The following is a 19,728-nucleotide window of genomic DNA, read 5'->3' on the forward strand; positions in this document are numbered from 1 at the left end:
ACCATAACTGTCCTTCTCTTCCATGTTGCAGTATTCTAGTTGTGGGATCTCCTGTCCTCAGGCAACTCGTACATCGGCTCCTATACAAAAGCTTCAGCTTGGCTGTTGCAGCGTGCATGGGACGTCAAACATAAGGCCATAAACCAGGGGTCTTAAATGTGACATCTGCATGCACAGTCCTCAGAAACTGAAGGCCAGCAGGTAGAGAAGAAGACCCAGCAAGAGGAATGCCAGTGGGGACAGGTGTGTGACCTTGGTGTCCTTCAGTAGCAAAGATTGGTCCAGGTATTAGCTGGGAATAAAGGAGAATGAATTGGAGGTAATGGTGGGTGGGAATGAATACTGCAACATGGAAGAGAAGGACATCTATGGTTATGGTAAGATTTTACATAACTATTCTATGTCCCTCTATTCCTATGTTTCAGTATTCTAGTTGTGGGAAGAGTACCACAGCTTAGATGGATGACAGGGTGGCGGATGCTGAAGAGGATTCTACAAAGCCCTGCAGGATTGCCCTGGTGAATCCTGCCTGTGCTCTGAAGACTTGGACAAGTTTGTAATGTTTGGTGAAAGTGTGGATAGTGGACCATGTGGGTGCTTCCATAATGGATACCGTGTCCAGACTCTTTATGAAAGCCCTGGAGGCGGCCACTGCCCTAGTGGAATGGGCCTTTACTTCCACTGTTTTTTTTTTTCCGTGGTGGGAGTAGCAGAGACAAATGGTTTTCCTGATCCAGCATGCGATGGTTTGTTTGGATACTGCCTTGCCCAGGGCTCTGGGGTGGAAGGAGACAAGCGTTGGTTAGATTTCCTAATGGTTTTGGTTTTGTCCAGGTAGAATCTTAGTTACCTGTGCACCTCCAAGGAGTGCAGTATCCTCTCCCCTTCATTAGTGGGAGAGGAAAAGAAAGTAGGTAGATGGATAGATTGGTTTAGAGACATGTCATTGACCACCTTGGGCATAAAGGAGGGATTAGTTTGCAGGGTGACTCTGTCTTTGTGAAAGGTGGTGTGGGGGGTAGGCCATTAACGCCTGCAACTCTGACACCCTTCTGGCTGAAGTGATAGCCGCCATAAGGACAGTTTGCCATGTACACATCTGTAGGGAAGAAGTCCCAGCTGGTTCAAAAGGGTGCTGGGTAAGTTTCTCCAGGATGTAGTTAAGGTACCAGGGCGGAGGGATAGGTTTCTTTAGCAGTCTCATGTGTAAGACCCCTTTAAGGAAGAGCTTTACTTCGAGCCTGGCTAGCAAGGGGGGATCAAGGGGAAGCAGGCTGATATAGCAAAAAGGTGTACTTTCACTTAGGAATAGGAAAGTCCATTTTTAATCAATTGACACACATAAGCAAGAACAAGGGGGGCATCAGCAGAGCAAGGGTCCCTTCCCTTGTCCAGACACCACTTTAAAAATCTTTTCCATTTAGCTAGGTAAGATTTTCTGGTGGTATGTTTCCTTGCCTCCCTCTGGACTGAAAGCACGTCCTCTGAGTAGTGATGTCTGAAGGGGATCAAAAGTTTATCACCCACAGAGTCAGGGATAAGATCTGCACATGTGGGTGGAGGAGAGTTCCTTTGTCTTATGTCAGTAGGTCCACCTTGTAGGGTAACTTGTAGTGATTGCCCTTGGCTAAATTGTGAAGAAGGGGGAACCAGTGCTGCCTTGGCCAGTAAGGAGTCACTAACAAGATTTTTGGTTTGTCCTTCTTGATTTTCAGGAGGACTTTCTGAATCATAGGGAAGGGGGGGGAGACATACTCTCCATGCTAGAGGGGAGTAGGTCTTTGAGCAGAAGGTCTGCAGCTGTCTGTTCTGGGGGAGACAAACAGGTCTATTTGTGGAGTACCCCACCAGTGGACTATGTCTAAGAAGACCTTCCTGTTCGGCATCCATTCGTGCTGTGGAGAGGAAGTCCTGCTTAGGAGATCTGCTTGCTTGTTGTCCTGCAAGGGGATGTAGCTCACCTGCAAGACCAAGTTGTGGCGAGAGGCTAGGTCCCATATCAGCAGGGTCAGTCTGCACAGCTGATAGGCCTTTGTTCCTCCCTGTTTGTTGAGGTACCATATAACAGTGGTATTGTTGGTCACTATCAAAAGCACCCCTGGAACTAGAAGGGAGGTAAAGGTCTTTAGAGCTAGGAAGACTGCTGTCATTTCCCTGACACTGATGTGTTTGGCCTGTAGAGAAGGGTGCCACTTTTTCTGAACCCTTTAGGATGCCAGTGTTGCCCCCCAACCTGAATCTGAGGCATCTGTATGCATCGTTTGGGTTGGGATTAGGGGAGAAGTGGGAGTCTCGGGTTTAATTGGACTTGCTGGATCCACCAGCTGATTTCTGTCTTTAGACATGGAAGGAGGGGAATAACCTGTTCCAAGTGATGTAGGTATTGAGACTAAATGCTTTTGAGTTACCACTGTAGCTTGTGCATGTGCATTCTGGCCAATGGTAGCATGGGGATGGTTGCTGCCATTAAGCCTAGGAGACAAAGAAATTGCCTTGCCTTCACCTAGGGACTGAACCCTGTCCTGTGGGAGAAAGGCCTTCAGTTTGTCCGTTCTGATTCTGCAGCCTAGGAAAATCTTGTCCTGGTCTGGGTTCAAGGAGGACTTTGGGAGGATGAAGGTGAACCCTAGATTTTGCAGAAGGGACATGGTGAAGTGCAGATGCCTTGAGAGGATATCTCTTGACTCTACTAGTAATAGGATGTCGTCCAGATATGGGTAAATCTGGATTCCCTGGGTTCTGCAGAAGGCAATGGCTGGGGCTAGGCACTTTGTAAACACTCAGGAGGCAGTGGATAAACCAAAGGGCAAGGCAGTAAATTGGAAATGAGAGGAAGGGCCAGAGAAATGCAGGAATTGTCTGTGGGAAGTCCTGATGAGTATGTGTAGGTGGGCTTCTTTTAGGTCCAAGGTGGCCATAAAGGCCTTGGCTGGAATAAGTGGCAGCAGAGTGGGAAGTGACAGCATTTTGAAGGAGGGTACCTGAAGGTGGAGATTTAAAAAGGAGAGATCTAAGATGGGTCTCCAGGGGCCATCTTTTTTGGGGACCAGGAAGAGATGGGAGTAGAATCCCTTTCCTTCCTGTCCTGAGGGGACAGGTTCTATGGTGCCTAGCTTTAACAGGTCTGACAAAACTTGTGGCAGGAGATGAATTTGTTTTTTGGGGGGAAATGGAATACCTTTCCTGGGTGTTTTTACTTTCCAGGATAGGAAGTACCCTTTTTGGATAGTGGATAGAACTCATTGGTCTGTGGTGATGGACTGCCAGAAGGGGAGACAGTGGGGAAGGCATGCAGAAGGTGGTAGGTGGGTAAGGCAGTCGCACTCTATTGGGACCTCCTCTGTCCTGAAAGGATTGTCTGGGTTGAGGAGGTGGTGCAGTAGGTCTGGTCGTGGTAGGTCTTCTTGCCTCTCTTCTAGATCTGGAAGGAAGAGGAAGCAGCTGTCTGTGGGGGGGGGGTTACGCCTTACAAAAGTGGTTTTAGCAGGGTAGTTATGTAATACTTGGGAATGGGGGATACCAGCAGATGTTTGATATTCTGTAATTCTTTACTTTTTTTCCTGCAGATTCTGAAAAGAGGTCTGCAGATTGTTTTCCAAAAAGGAAATTGTAATCCGGGGGGGCATCTAGGATCTTGGACTTGAAGTCTTCTGGTGGATTCTGGAGTCTCAGCCAGGAGTATCTCCTGAGGACATAAGCAGATGCTGCAGAGCGGGCAGATGCTTCTGCAGCATTGTAGCTGCATCTAATGGAGTGCCTGACTACTTGCTGGGCCAAGGACAGTTTGGAGGAAATGTCAGCTTTAATGGGACTGTCAGGAATAGAAGCCAGCATGCAGGAGGCTTGAAACACTAAGTCAAGAGCAAACTTAGTCATGTGGGTCTGATAATTTATGGCTCTGAAAGCCAAAGTGGAGGATGTGTATACTTTCTTTCCCATCATATCCATATATTTGCTATCTTTATCTGTGGGTAGGAAGGAGGCAGAAGGCAGCAGTCTAGACTGTTTATCAAGGCCGGTGGCAATCACAGCTGGGTCCACCAAGGGTGGTTTAACTAGGAATGTTTGCTCCTCTGGCACTTTACAGAAGTAGTCAGGGCACTTAGGGGCCGGTGGCTGGGAGTATGGGTCCTTAGAAGCTGAATTAAAGGCATCCAAGTAAGCAGGTAGAACCAGAGAGACAGCTGAAGGGGGAGGGGGATTCTACTTGAAGCAGCTCTGAGTACCTCTTTTGGATGTCAGCCATTTGGAAAGTATCCCATTTGAAGTAATCTTTCATCTTGGTGATGGTCTCACCAAAGGTAATATCCTCAGGGGGAGAATCCCCTTCCACAGATTCCTCATCAGGAGAATAATACTCCTTGGGAGAAGCAATCTAGGATGTATATGAAATAGAGTTATCTGAGGAAGAAAAGGAAGAATCACGTTCTTCCTCCCTAACCTGAGAGGTCATGGGTGGGAGGGAAGACGCAGATGCAGGCCTAGGGCTCAGTAAAGGCAGAGTAGTGGAGGGTGAGGCTGAAGGCCTGAGGGCCATAAAGGCCTGCATGAGAGAGGAAGTGAAGGCCTGCCAGTCTGGTAGGGCTTCTGCAGTAGAGGAGGAGGTATGCTTGGTTTTCTGCTTCTTTTTGGCTGAGGTGGAAGTAGGAATTGGCCTGGAGTCAGGTTTTGAGGTCAACATTTCCGAAGTCTGGATCCCAGTCGGAGGTACCACAGAATCTGGTTCTCCTTCGATCGACATTGATGGTAGTTGGTGTCTGGGTAAGCTCCGAGGATGTGCCAGTCGTCGGCTGTGCAACAGCTTCCTCAACGAACGTTGTTGAAGTCGACGGATCCGATGGGTGCTCTTCAACTCCTAGATTGTCAGTTGGCGGGGTGTCGGGTAGCGAAGCAGCAGGCGAAGAAGGCCTAGGAATCTTGGCCTTCTTGCGCGTAGGTTCAGATGTGGCCTCCGATGCGGGATCCATTCTAAGGGCTAACCGCTTAAGGTGCTGGTTTTCTAGGTAGAGGTTTAAAGCGGCCAAATAGCTGCGTAGGGTCTTCGGCACAAATGATTGATAAATTGAGCAGGCGGAATGGTCGTGCTCCCAGCCTAAGCAAAAAAAACACCTATCATGGGCGTCTTTATGGGGTATCTGGCACCTACATTGGCACTTTCCCTTTTTACCTGACATCGGCTAAAGGCTACAACAACCAAACCTAAACAATAACAATCAGCAAAACCAGAAAAAACAGAAACTCAACGGGTTATTTAGCTTTACTTATGTGACGTCTGAGAAGGAAGTAATTCGTCTGCAGCTGAAAAGTTCTGAGGACTGTGCATGCAGACGTCACATTTAAGGCCTCTGGTTTATGGCCTTAGGTCTGACATCCCACTCATGCTGCAACAGCCAAGCTGAAGCTTTTGTATAGGAACCAACGTACAAGTCGCCTGAGGGCAGGAAATTCCACAACTAGAATACTGCAACATAGGAATAGAAGTTCATCAGTTAAAGGCAAAATAAAAGAAGCAAGCAAGAAAAAGAGCCAGAAAAGAACCAAAGGTAATGAAAACTTTCACAAACAGTTTATTTTATAGAAATGATAAAACGGAGCATTATGATGGCACAAACTGCATTATTAAACAAGCGAGAGGCACAAAAGGTTTATTGACTAAACAAAATGTTTAAGCTTAAGATATTTGATAAAACAGTTGTCAGAAAAGCACATAAGGGATTTGAAATTACCTCAGAAAAGCAAAACGGGCATGTTTAAAGCAAAACGTGCATTTTTTAAAGCAAAACAGGCATGTTTAGAGTAAAACGAGCACAAGAAAAGTACAATGGGCATAAAAAGAGATTAAATGAGCAAAATGAATATAATAAGAGTGAAAAGGGCACATTTAAGCATAAATAAAGCAAGGTGACTGCATGTTTTGGCAAAGTGCTGTGTTTTGGCATAAAAAGAAGTTATGTTCTTACCATAATGTATGGAAGAATATTCCTGAGTACCATTGAACCAAAGGAGGCTCTCCCCCTGGAAACCATATCCAATTTGTGTAAGGTATGAGGAGAGGCCCATGTTGCTGCTGCACAAATATCATCCATGGAAACTCTTGCATGAAAAATAACAGATGTTGTGACTAATCTCATGGAATGTGCTTTGATCTTAGAAGGTACAGAAGTCCTATTTTGTTGATAAAAAAAGGAAATGCAATCTATCAACCATTTAGATAAGGTAACTTTGTAAACTGATTTTCCCAGTTTTGGGCCTAAATATGATATAAATAATTGGTCAGACTTCTGTATAGATTTAGATCTGTCGAGGTAAAAACGCAGTTGTCTGTTTGACATCAAGCAAATGCAATGAATATTCGCCTTTATTGGAAAAATTTGGAAAAAAGACTGATAGATCAATTGCTTGATTAATATTGAAATCAGAAACAACCTTAAGTAAAAAGGAGGGATCAGTCCGTAGTGATACTTTGTCCTCATTTAAGACCATGTAGGGACGTTTTATACATAAGGCTTGTAACTCAGAAATATGTCTAGCTGAAGTAATGGCCACCAAGAATAAGGTTTTCCAGGATAAAAACTTTAAGTCACAATTGGTGGCAGATTCAAAAGGATGACTAGTCAATGCTCAATGCTTGTAGAACCAGTGTCAAATTTTATGGCTCACTCGGTTGTTTGAAGGGGGGGGGGGTCTGACGTGTAAAACTCCCTTCAAAATGGTTTTACAGAGACAGTGACAGATTAAGGAGGAGCCTTCAAAACCATTGTGGAAGTTAGAAATTGCTGCCAGGTGTACTCTAATGGAAGAAGCTGCAGCTCCAGAATGAAGGAGATTAGATAGATAATCCAAAACTATCATTGGTGGAGCCGAAAAAGGATTAATTCCTTTTTCATGAGACCAAATAACGAATGTCTACCATTTGCTGAGATAAAGTTTCCTGGTGGGTGGTTTATAGGAAGCCAGAAGAATGTGACGGACAGGAGAGGACAGGTTGTTCTGCCTGGCAATCACTGGAAGTGGAGGAACCAGGCTGTCAGCTTTAGGTTTGATAAATTTGAATATGTCAATCTCTGTGGATGCGATAGTAGTTCCCGAGTTGGATCCAGAATCCAAGGTTGCTGTAATAGGTGAGGCCAAAGGAAGGGAAATTAAATTTGTCATGGCCAGTAGGGAGCAATGAGGATTACTCTGCTTTTCAATGACGAACCTTCATCAAGAATTGGGGAATCAGTGGGAGTGGTGGTTAAGCATAAAGAAGTCCCGTGGGCCAACTGTGTACAAGATCATCACTCGAGGACTCCCCCTTTGGAGGAATTAGGGCAAAGTAGCTGCTGTATATGTGATCTGTGGGGATGCGAACAGATCCCAGCAAGGCTGGCCCCAGTGACTGGATTGAGGGACTACTCGTGAGGCAGGAGAATGCATCTGCTCAGCTTGTCTGCAATCACGTTGGAATCCCCGGGAATGTGCGTTGCTGTCAGAAAGTGGTTGGAAGCTATCGCCCATTGCCAAATTCTCATGGCCTCTTGACACAACAGGTAGGACTTGATTCCGCCTTGTTTGTTAATGTACCAGACTGCTGACAAGTTGTTGGACTGGATGGCAATTGTTCCTGAAGGGAGAACAGACTGAAATGCTTGCAACGCTAGAAGCACCACCCTCAGTTCTAGAACACTGATATGCACATTGGCCTCTATGGATGACCAAGTGCCTTGGACAATCTTTCCCTGGTAGTCCCTCCCCCCACACGATCAGAGAGGCATCCGTGGTCACTATGGCTTTGGGCTGAGAAGGAGAGAAAGGTTGACTACACAAGTTCTCTTCTGGCTTCATCCAGCAAATTAAGTCTTGTTTGCACCGATTTGTTATCCTGATCTGAAATGTCATGGGGAAATTCAAAGGGGACCATTGTGTTAGCAAAAGCCACTGAAGAAGCCTCATGTGCAGTCTTGCCAGTGGGACCATTGTTATAGATGTTACCATGGAACCTAGAAGTTGAAGGACTGCTCAAGCTGGGACTTTGTCTTGGCCACAGAAGTACCTCACAAAGAGGATTACTGGCCTCAAACAAATGCCCTACACTGACTGCCTCAAAAAACTCCAGCTTTACTCCGTAGCATATTGCCTACTCCGAGTTGATCTCTACCTAACATATAAAGATATGTCAAACCTAGAGCTGTTGGACATGCTACACCTAAAGAAATCCCAATCCCTCCGAGTTACACGCTCTAGGGACCTAAACCTTGTCACCACAATAAACAGGACATGCTGGAGGGATAGATTCCTGTCCCAGAGACTTCCCATACTCTGGAACAGGCTACCCATCTATGTCAAGCAAAGTTCTTCATTAGCACTCTTGAAGAAAAATCTTGATGAGTGGATGGGAAATAGGAAATACACCCTGGGGATCACTTCTGTGTCTCTGCTCGACAGTGGCACAGGAAAATAACTTTCTTGGGTGGCGTAAGCCAGAGAACCTTGTTGGCTAGGCTTACGTAGGCCCTTGGGCCAATAGCCTAGTACCTACCTATGAACCTATGAACCTGAGTATCACTTGGAGTTGCGATCTGAGTCTCTGCATCCTGTGAAGAGGGAGGTAGACTAGGCAATATTGGATATCAAATTCTGCCCCTATGAACTCCAGTCTTTGAGAAGGGATTAGTTTGCATTTGTTCTTGTTTACTGTTATCCTTAGGTGTTTCAAGAGATGTAGGGTGTAATGGATCATTGAAACTAGTAGATGTTTGGTTGAGGCAGTGAGAAGTCTATTGTCTAGATATGGAAACACCCGGTATCCTTGTAGTCTTAAGTGAACTGTTACCACTGCCATGCATTTGGTGAACACTCTGGGGGCTGTGGAGAGACCAAAGGGCAGTGCTTGGAATTGGCAGTGATTGGCTCCCAGCTGAAAGTGGAGAAATCTTCTGGCGTGCTTGTCCATTTTTATGTGGTAATACGCATCCTGAAGATCTATACAGCACATCCAATCATTTTTGCCCAGGAAGGGGAGTATAGACTGTACCGTGACTATCCAAAATTTTGCTTGCTGAATGAATTTGTTTAGGATGCTGAGGTCCAGAATTGGCCTCCAGTCCCCTGTTTTCTTTTGCACTAAAATGAACCTTGAGTAAAAACTGGATTCTATTTGGTCTGGAGGGACTGTTTGGATGACTCTTTTTTTGAAGCAGCTTTTGGATTTCTAGAGCTGCTGATTCCCTTTGACTGGGTGGTACATCGGGAATGCTCCTTAAAGGCCTTGGGAAAATATTGAAGGGAATGTGAAAACCTCTGGCAATTATCGTCTGCACCCAAGAGTCTGAGCAAGGTGTTTCACAGACACATGACCCCTGACTGCTTCCAGAGGCAAGCAATCGGGTCGCTCTTTAGGAGCACTGATAGGGCTGTCCAGAAAAAGAATTTCTGGACCCCTGGTTAAGTGGACCCCCTCTGGCTCTGAAGGGGTGTCTTCCAGCTGAGTTCCCCCCCTCTACCCCGGGGGGGGGGGACTTGCCACGTGTGTCACGAAAAGGACCTTGGGATTTTTTGTACCACATCTTTCCACTCCTCTGATTCCTGGAATAGGATTGCTGAGGTGTGGAAAAACATATGCCTATAGCAGACAAGGTCTTACCGTCCTTTTTACACCTGGCTAAAGTGTCTTTTACCTTTGGGCCGAAAAGAGAGGAGGCCTCTATGGGGCCATCTGGAAAGGAAGACTTAAAAGGATCTGTGAAGTCACACAGACACATCCAGGCGTGACGTCTGGTAACAACACCTGCACCCACTGCTCTAGCCACCCCTTCGGTTGTGTGGGAAATCAACCTTATGGACAAATTAGAGATGGACTCCAGGGTCACAAGCTGTGAGGCAACTTTGTCCTGTACTTCATCAGAGACTGCTCCTGCCACTGTTTCTGAGAGTTCCAAAATTAGATCTCTCTGAAGCCGAGTAAAGTGTGCCAGATAACTCAGGGACCGGATAGCAAAGGTCACTGAAGAATACACCCGCTTTCCAAGTCTGTCTATCACCCAAGACTCCCTGTTTGGGGGATGGACAGTAGTGCTCTCCTCAGCGAGCTCTTTTTTAGTGGCCGCCGCCACAACCATAGCATCTACTGGAAGGCCCTTGGACCAGTATGGGTTGTTCTCTGGAGAGTAAAGAATTTTGTCTAGCCTCCGGGGGATAGGTTCAATGGTATCAGGACTCTTCCACTCGAGCTGCTCGATGAGCTGTATGAGGTAATCTGCAGGCGGGGTCACCCAGGAGGTAGAGGGAAGGGCCCAGAAAGCCTGCAAGAATATGGACTCCTCAGAGGAAGGGGTGGTGGACTTTCAATCACCCCGCTGTTTCAGGATTTCTAAGATGTCTGCAAAGATGACATCATCAGGGGGCGACCATGGGGACCCTTCCCCCTCATCGTAGTCCGTATCTTCGGTCAGAGATTCCTCTGGGAAATCCACATGCTTCCTCTTGCATGATCTCTTGCAAGGAATCTTCTCGACAGGTGCTTTTAAGGAGGATCCTGTAGAGGGGGAACCTTGTTAAAGGGTGTCTTCAGATTCCCAAGTCCGGTGTCCATGACTAGTGGGCTGCATCAACTGTGGCTCAGAGGACGGGAAAGAGTGGATCTCCAGCAATGGAGGGAACAACTGAGAGGCTGCAGAGGCCAGTGCCCTCTCCATCACCTGGAAACCAGGTTCTCCCAAAGAGGGGTGGGAGCCCAGAACCGAGAAAGACAACCTCTGGACCGGGGTCACACCCCACTCCGAAGAACCCACTGCCAGGGAGGGAGCCACAGGAGGATACGGCTCTGTGAAAGCAACTGGAATCATGGCAGATGTGCAAAAAGGAGATGCCATACCAGGGAACACGGTGCCGACAGACCAGTCTCGGTACCGTGGATAGCCCAGCTCTGGGAGAGTCGAGGGCCAAAGGGTAGACTCCGGTACCATGGTAAGAGCTACCACTGGTACCGAAGAAGGTGGAACCAGGGTTGGCATTGGTGATGAGTGCTCCAAAACCTGCAAGGAGGTTGAAGGAGGAAAATATTGTGGAGTCCTTGGAGAAGATCTCTCGGCTCTGGATGTGAGGCAGGGCTTGGATGGAGTTGATATTCCTCTGGCCGCCAAGAGCTGATCCACGAGCCTCACTAAGTCAAGTTCTTAAAGACTCTTGGAAGAGAGGGTAGACATCCCTGAAGGTGAAGTAGGGAGCTCTAAAAAGGGGCTGTATTGCTGGCCAACAAATGGGTTTGCCAAGGAGGAATACCTGGTCTAAGGAGTGATTTCACCTTTTGGCACCGAGGTCGAAAGACAATATGAAGTACAGGGAGGAGGGATGTGACTGGATCAGGGACAACTACTTTTGGTGCTGAAAGGTGGGTCGGTACCATTGCTGTAAAAATTGTCGGAGCCGTCATGTTCGGTGCTGACACAGGTGCTGAAGAAGAAGACGGCACTGAAGCTGGTTGTTGTCTTGGAACCAAAATCAGTGCCTAGGTCAAGGGTTTAGGCCCCAGAGCTGACGATATTGCCAATTTCTGGACTTTTTTTCGTGGTTCCGACTGTTTAGTTTCAGTGTCAGGAGGAGAGGAGGGTAAGGATCTGTTCCTCTTTTTATGTTCTCTCTTAGGAGGGGGTGAGCACTCTGATGCAGAGATAGCCTCTGTGAAAGGAGATTTCAATAAACCTTTCAACATCAACTTGTTCTTACGCTCTGTTAATGTACAGGAGCTGAAGTCTTTGCAAATCTCACAAGGGGGTTTCACAGAAAGGTGAGGTACCCCTAGACAATACAAGCAGGATGTATGATTATCCACACTGGGCATTTTTCTATCACACTGATCACAGCATTTGAAGTCCGTGGTTCCTTTTTTATCTGACATATCAAAGTCAAAAACAGCAGAAGTGAAAAAATACAGTCAAGCAGGACAGACAAGAAAGTTTATATATATATATATATATATATATATATATATATATATATATATATATATATATATATATATATATATATATATATTTTTTTTTAATGGAAGACAGGAAAGAAAAAGGGATTACCAAGAATAGTAAGAGAAATACCCAAGGGGTAAGGGAAAGGCCTCTAGCAGCAATGGTACAAAGAGTACCAAACTTGGCAGAAAAGGCAGAAAAAGGGAGAGAGACACGCAGATACACAAGATTATGCAATTAAACACAGAGAAAATAGGGTCTTAAGAAAGGCAATAGGCAATTTTAAAACAGTACTGAAAAAATTTTAACTGACTTAGCTGAGAGCTGGCTTGACACATCTTGTTTCGTACGCAGCAAACGAGATCTGAGGTAATAGGAAGAGGGGCACTATGTCTAAAAGCTTAGCTCGAGAGTTTTTTGGCTGGCGCAAGCTTGTTATAACGTCCGACTCGGTTACGAGGACAGAACCGACACCAATCAGTAAGGAATGAATAAAGATTAACAACATCAGATCTACTACTTCGCGCTGTATTCAGGGCATAACTAGAGTTATTCAAAGTAACTCAAAGTGTGTAAAACTGCTTACAGTGTGTGCTTATTACTGTGCATTTATTCTGAAGAGTTTATTTGTGCGCAAAGTGCAACTATTTCATAAAGTACAGTCAAATACAGCCATTTTGAAAAGTTTCTTGTACTGGGTGTGACTATTCGCAAAGTGCAGCCATTACAGAGTGTTTCTTGCACTGTACAGAGTTGTTTAACAAAGCACCTCCATTTGGGGAAGTTTCAGTGTGCTGTGTATTGTTTGTTCACAAAGTGCCATTACTTTGAAATGTTTCTTACTCTGAGCTTCTTTTGCCCAGTTAATTCGCACAGTACAGTTATTTGAAATGTTTCATACACTGATAGGTGATTTCTTACAGAACAGTAATTTCAAGAGTATTACAGTGCCCAAGAGACTTATTTCACAAAGTTCAGTTATTCGGAGGCTTGTTGTGCTATTGGGCATAATTACAACTACTGGCATAAATTTCTGGCATATGTGTATGTGTGCATGTTTGTGCGTATTTTCAAAAGCCTTCACTGGTATGTGTTAATATGGCAGATGGATTTTGAAAATCCTCACCACTTGTGTTTAATCAGAATATTGCAGAAAACTGGAGAGTGTTTGAACAAGAGTATGATATTTTTATACAAGTAGCTTATTCTGACAAGGATGCATGCACCAGGGCATTCATTTTGCTAAATCTAGATGGGTCAGAGGTCATTGAAAGAGAGCATTCATTTGAGGTATGCACCAGCAGTATATGAAAGAAAAGGTGAAAACCATCATATTGTTGTACAGGCTGAATCAAGGGAAAACCCCAAGTGTTTGAAGTGCAAATTCAGGGAAATGTGTTACCCCCAGACAAACATTACATTAGAGAGGTATTTGATTTACACAAGGGATCAGAAACCAGGGGAAACTTTTGCAGCTTACATAACTGACCTGAGAAACAAAGTTAAAATGTATTGGTTTGGTGACTTAAAAGATGAGTTGATAAAGGACAGGCTCGTGTCTGGTATTAATAATGCTGTTGTGAGAAAGATTTTGCTTTGTGACAGTGATTTAACATTGAGTAAAGCCATTGAGATTTGTCAAATCCATGAAGTTACAAAAAAGGCACACAAGTATGCTTACAAGTGATAAGAATATGGTTTCAACAGGCTCCAGAGTAAAGGCAGAAAATATGCAACACATGGCAAACACAAGCAGGCCTAAGCACATAGCAGTCACAGCCCCTGCTGGCTCACCAGGGAAACCACATAGTTTTCCAGCAAATTCTAAGAAAGGAGCATCCTCAGTGCAGTACAGGCGTGAGTCAACAAAACCCAAATCCAGCTTTATTGCTGTCGCAATTTTGGAGTCTAAAACAGAGAAATGCTTAGCGTTTGGTCAACAATGCCACAAGTGTAAAAAGTGGAACCATTTTCAAAGGTTTTGCAAATCAAGTAAACCTCACACAGTTATAAAAAAGGGTCATTCAAAAAAGTAAATTGAGCAAGTGGAGTTGCAGAGGTCCACTTGCTATGTAGATGGTATATCAGTAATTGGTGAAAAGGTTAATGCAGTAAATTTGTTGACAAAGATTGAAGTATTGTGTACTGTCCAGATCAATGGCAAATCCACCAAGCTCAAAGAAGATACTGGCTGAAAGTGTAATATTATGTCAGCAGATACATTTGCTAAAGTGAAAACTAAAGAACAACTCAATATGACTAGTTGTGCGAAACTTGTTGCTTATGGAGGTAAAGAAATTCAAACCAAAGGTTCAGTGGTGCTTTCATGTTATTTGGCAAGGAACTGTTACAGTTTGTTATTCTATGTAGTTCGAAGACCTGTGCAGTCATTACTGGGTCTCAGAGACAGTTTGAGAATGAATCTGCTTTCATTTACCACAGTTGTTCATCATATAAGACATCTCCTAGATCCAATTTAACAGAAACCATTTTCTCACAGTATAGTGATGTTTTCGATGACAAGTTGGCCAAACTTCCAGTTGTGTATTCTATGAAGTTAGACTCAGAGGTTAGTCCAGTGGTCAGACCAGCAAGAAAAGTCCTGACAGCTATGCAGAATAAAGTCAAACCTTAGCTGGATAAAATGGTGCAACAAGGTGTAATTTGTCCAGTGACAGAACCTACTGAATGGGTGTCATCCATGGTAGCAGCTCACAAGAAAGGCTCAGATGAAATCAGAATATGTATTGACCCAACAGATTTGAACAAAGCATTAAAGAGACAGCATCATCCAATCCGTACAGTCGAGGAAGTCGCAGCCCTAATACCGAATACCACTGTTTTTTCTGTCTTAGATACAAAACTTTTATTTTGGCAAGTGATGCTTAATCACAAATCCTTATTACTGACTACTTTTAGTACCCTGTTTTGGCAGATATAGATAGCTCAGGATGCCATTTGGAATAAATTCTGCAAGTGAAGTCTTTCTGTGTGCAATGGAGCAATTTTTTCAGGTTATCCTTGTGCCATAATAGTAGATGATTTATTGGTTGGAGGCAATGATGAAGCAGAGCATGACAGAAACCTTAGGAAAGTTGTAGACAGAGCAGCTCAATCCTCTGAAGCGCAAATTCAGACTACCAGAAGTTACATATATCGGTCACTTATTTACCAGCACTGGCTTGCAACCAGACCCGTCCAAGCAAGCAGCTATTCTTGAGATGCCAGTACCAGATAATGTTCATGCTCTACAATGTTTTCTTGGTATGGTCAACTATTTAGGCAAGTTTATACCAGACTTCAGTGAGTTGATAGCACCTTTGAGAGAACTAACGTGCAAAAATGTTACATGATCTTGGTTGGAACAGCACCGGAAAGCATTTGAAGATCTTAAGCAGAAAATTGCCAACCCACTTACATTAAGATACTATGATGTCAATAAACCAGTAACCCTTTGCTGTGATGTTTCAAAATTTGGTCTTGGCGCAGTCATTCTTCAGGAAGGCAGACCAGTGGCCTAAACATCAAGAACTTTTACCCAAACTGAAATGCAATATGTTCAAATCAAGAAAGAACTTTTGGAAAAGAAGAAGAGCTAAACAGAAAATAAGGGATTACCTAAAAAATATGCATGACTTTAGAAAGATTGCTGTTAAGCAATTGTTTTTTGATAATAACTCCAGAGCAGTAAAGTTTTTAGCACAATTCAGGCAACAGAAAGTAGAAAGGGTTGTCATCAGGCTTAGGGAACCTATAACGAGGAAGATAACAAGAAATCCTGTAGAGGTACTAGCAATATTTTGGAAATTTTATGAAAGTCTGTGTAAAGCAGAGAAATACCGAAACTGAAAAAAGGCACACATAGAAATGTTTATGGAAGAATTAAATAACAACAAGGTTAGAGGTAGATAAGGCTCAATTACTAACAGTTAGGATAGGAGATGAATGGCAAAGGTGATGCCAAAATTGATAGATATGGATCAGTATGGTACTGTGGAGGGGAGGCAAACATTTGACAACATTAACAAAACACTGATGATCCAGAGGGAAGCAGAATGTAAGAAAATACCACTACTGCTGGTGGGTCTTGATGTAGAGAAGCCATTTGACAGAGTGAGCTGGGAGTTTATGAGCACAGCACTGGACGCATTTGCATTCCCTGATAAAATTATAAGGTTAATTAGGAGGATGTATGAAGTATTGAAGGCAAAAATTAAAGTGGGTGGGTTCTTATCTGATAATTTCTGTTTGAGCAGAGGAACCAGGTAAGCTGTTTTCTTTGCCCTTTGTTATTTGCATTATATTTAGTACCATTAGCAAATAAAATAAGGGATTCAGAAGTTCAAGAATATAACTGGTATAGTAGTCAAGGAAAAGCTGGCTGTATTTGCAGATGATATTATTTTATACCCAATAAAACCAAAAAAGGACATTTCACTGTTGTGGAACATTTTGAGACAGTTTCATATCTTTTTGGGATACAAAAGTAATGAAGCTAAAACAAAGGCAATAGCAGTAAATTTTGTACCCACATACAGATTACTTCAGAAACATCTATACTTATGAGGACATGATAAAAAAAGTATTTAGGCATATGGATTAAAAATTATTCTGGTGTGGGAGCTAAGGATATGTGGGAAGAGGACAAACAAAAGATAATACAAAAACTGAGAAAATGGAAGCTCTATTACATGGCTATCGATAGTAAGATACAAGCAGTTAAAATGTTGTTAGTCCCTATAGTCTTATATACAGGTCAGGCATATTTTTATCAACCAGAGGAGAAGTTGTGGGTTGCAATTAATAAAGAGCTGAAGGATTTTATCTGGGAAAGAAGATGGCAAGAGTCAAGTGGGATAAGCTTATTCTTCCAACAAAACAGGGTGGCTTGGGATTACCTGATTTGAAGATTTGAAGGGGTATTTCAGAGCTACACATTTAAGGTTCCTATACATAGCACAAGCAGAAAACTATAATTGAAAGTGGAAAGAGATAACGATGAAACAGGGGGAAGCTCAAGAAGCAAGGAGAGACTGGGATTTTGGATGTAGACCTTTAAGGAAAACAACAATAATCACAGAGAATATTATATTCATAAAATAGCAGAAAGTATTCTAAGAACTAAGCAAACATGGGAGTGTAAAAAGGAGATTCTGCCGATAGGAATGACTGCAATTAGGGATACAGACAATAGGAAAGAGGGGGCTGGAATTTATTGGAGAAAACTGACAAAAGGACCAAGGTACTGGAAGCAAATAACTAGAAAGAGAAAGGTAACAGAATGGGAAGATGCCGAGAACTTATTTGGACTGCAGGTTAGAGATTGTCTTTAATATCAAGCACTGATATCAGAGTACAGGTAATGAGAAAGAAATGGGGGGGGTCCTAAATGAAAGACAAGCACTGGCAGTGTTTTTAGTAGAATCTAGAACAAGCTGCCATTAAAAAATGAATAATTAGTAGAGCATATAAAATATTGCATGATTACTATAAGAATCAATCAGAGGAGGTTAGAAAGGAATGGGAAGAGAGATTAGAGAAGCAATTCACAAAGAAACAATGGGGATATATGCATGTCTTCCAAAATGCAACAAAGTCTAAAAGATGTAGGATCTTTGCTTGAAAGTGCTTACATAGATATTTTTATATCCCAAGTAGACTCCAAAGAATTTTTCCTCAGATAGACAGCAAATATTGGAGGTGTGCTGGGGAAAAAAGAGGTAATTGGGAATATATTTTCTGGGAGTGTAATGAGTTGGCAGACTTTAAAGATTCCCTGCAGACTGCTCTGTCGGAGATGCTGGGTGAGGAAATTGGTATAACTAAGGAAATGACTTTTTGAACTATGATGCAGAATCCGAATTGCCTAGACATACCAAGGCCTTGCTGAGTCTAATTATGGTGGCTGCCAAAAAAGCAATTGCTATAAATTGGAAATCAAAGTCTAAATCAACTTTAATTGAAGTAGCAAAAATAGTAACAGAGATAAAACAACTGAAATTGGGAACTTTAGAAATGGGTAGGAACAAATTACATAAGAAAAAATGGGAAGTGTGGGATCAATACATGCAGAGGAGGAACAAGGTTTAAAAGAAAGCAGGAAATGAATGAACTGTGTAATGGTTGACTCACAATGACTAGATCTATTATAAGTGGAGTATAATGTTTGCAGCTACAGTTGTGTCCGCATGGTTTGTAATGTATAATATTTGCAACTGAGAATGTGTCGGTATGGTTTATTTTCATTTATATAAATGTAAGATTGCCTGTGTCATACATTATAATTTAATAAAGATGTTTCTTCTTAAAAAAAAAAAAAGTGTCCCCCAGCTAGAGTAGTCTTGGGTGGTCCTCAAGGAAAGATATTCTGGAGTACAGCGGAGGCAAAAGCTGCTCTATTCCTGGATAAGATGCCCAATTTATAATCAGCTATAAAGGTATTAGCATTGGACCTTGTTGCAGCTGCAGAGATGTCATCTAAGGATGCTTTGGACCAAAAGGTGGATGATGTGACCATAGATCTGGTGAAGTGTGCTTTAGGATGTTTGGGTAATGATATCCCTTTACTCTTGTACACAAAGATAATGCAATCAGTGTGCCAAATCTGGCATTGGAAATGGATACAAACAGTTGTTCTGATTTCCTTTGGTCTTTAGTTCTGTGAATGTAGAATCTGAGCTGTCTATGAACATCCAATAAATGAAGCATGTATTCTCCCATGTTACAAAACTCTGGGAAGAAGACTGGTAGGTTAATTGACTGGCTAACATTTGCTTCTGACACCATTTTATGTAGGAAGGAAGAGTTAGTCCGAAGGGATACCTGTCTTTGTAAAAAAATCAGTTATGGTGGCAGGGAGGTAAGTGTATGGAGCTCAGAGACCCATCTAGTTGATGTAATGTTGACTAGAAAAAATGTTTTCCAGGATAAGAACTTTAAGTCTGGCCTTGCTGAAGGTTTGAAGGGGGGGGGGGGCTGAGTCAAACCCTGGAGGATAAACATAAGGTTCTAAGGAGGACTAGGGTCCTTTATTGGAGGCCGAAGCAAAAAGGTTCCTTTAAGAAAAGCTTTGCACAACTTTAAGGAAGCTAAAGAGTAATAGTTTACACCCAGGTGAAAATATGAGATGGCAGCCATTTGCACCTTAACTGTTGAGCAACTAGCTCCATTGTTGAAGATGGAAGCCAAGAAATCAAGAATGGCTGGAATCAGTGCAGAAAAGGGGGTGCTGAGTCAAAACCTGGAGGATAAGCATGAGATCCAGTGGAGGAATAGGGTACTTTATTGGAGGCTGAAGCAGAAAAGTCCATTTAAGGAAAACAGTGTGCAATAAGGAAGCTAGAGAAGAATGGTTTACACCTAGGCGAACATTTGAGATGGCAGCCATTTGCACTTTAACTGTCAAATAACTAGCTTGATTGTTGAAGATGGAAGCCAGGAAATCAAGATTCACTGGAATCGGTGCAGAAAAGGGATGCAAATGTCTCTAATGGGTCCAGATCGAAAATTTTTCCACTTGCTTTTATAAACTTTTCTGGTAGAAGCTTTTTGGGATGATACAAGAATGTGGTGAACAGGGGAAGAAAGCCTGGAACTTCTAGCCCTCAATGGAAGTGGAGAAGCCATGCAGTCAGTTTGAGAGATTGCATGTCCAGGTGAGGCAATCCGGATGGGTGAGATGGCAGGTCATCTACATGTACAGGATCCAGCACCCATGGAGGGTGAACTAGGTGAGGCCATAGGAAGGGGGGGCTACACTTGGTGAGGTCAGAATGGGGTAATG

General features: G+C 43.3%; 1 protein-coding gene across 5 annotated transcripts in view; it reads right to left on the bottom strand.

The window, feature by feature from the left end:
* The window catches only part of KDM2B (lysine demethylase 2B), a 3,837,686-nt gene that overhangs the window by 1,405,704 nt on the left and 2,412,254 nt on the right, over positions 1-19,728 (bottom strand). The window lies entirely within an intron of this gene.

This window comes from Protopterus annectens, chromosome 4.part0, assembly GCF_019279795.1.
Source record: "Protopterus annectens isolate FY-2018-M chromosome 4.part0, PAN1.0, whole genome shotgun sequence".
NCBI lineage: Eukaryota > Metazoa > Chordata > Ceratodontiformes > Protopteridae > Protopterus > Protopterus annectens.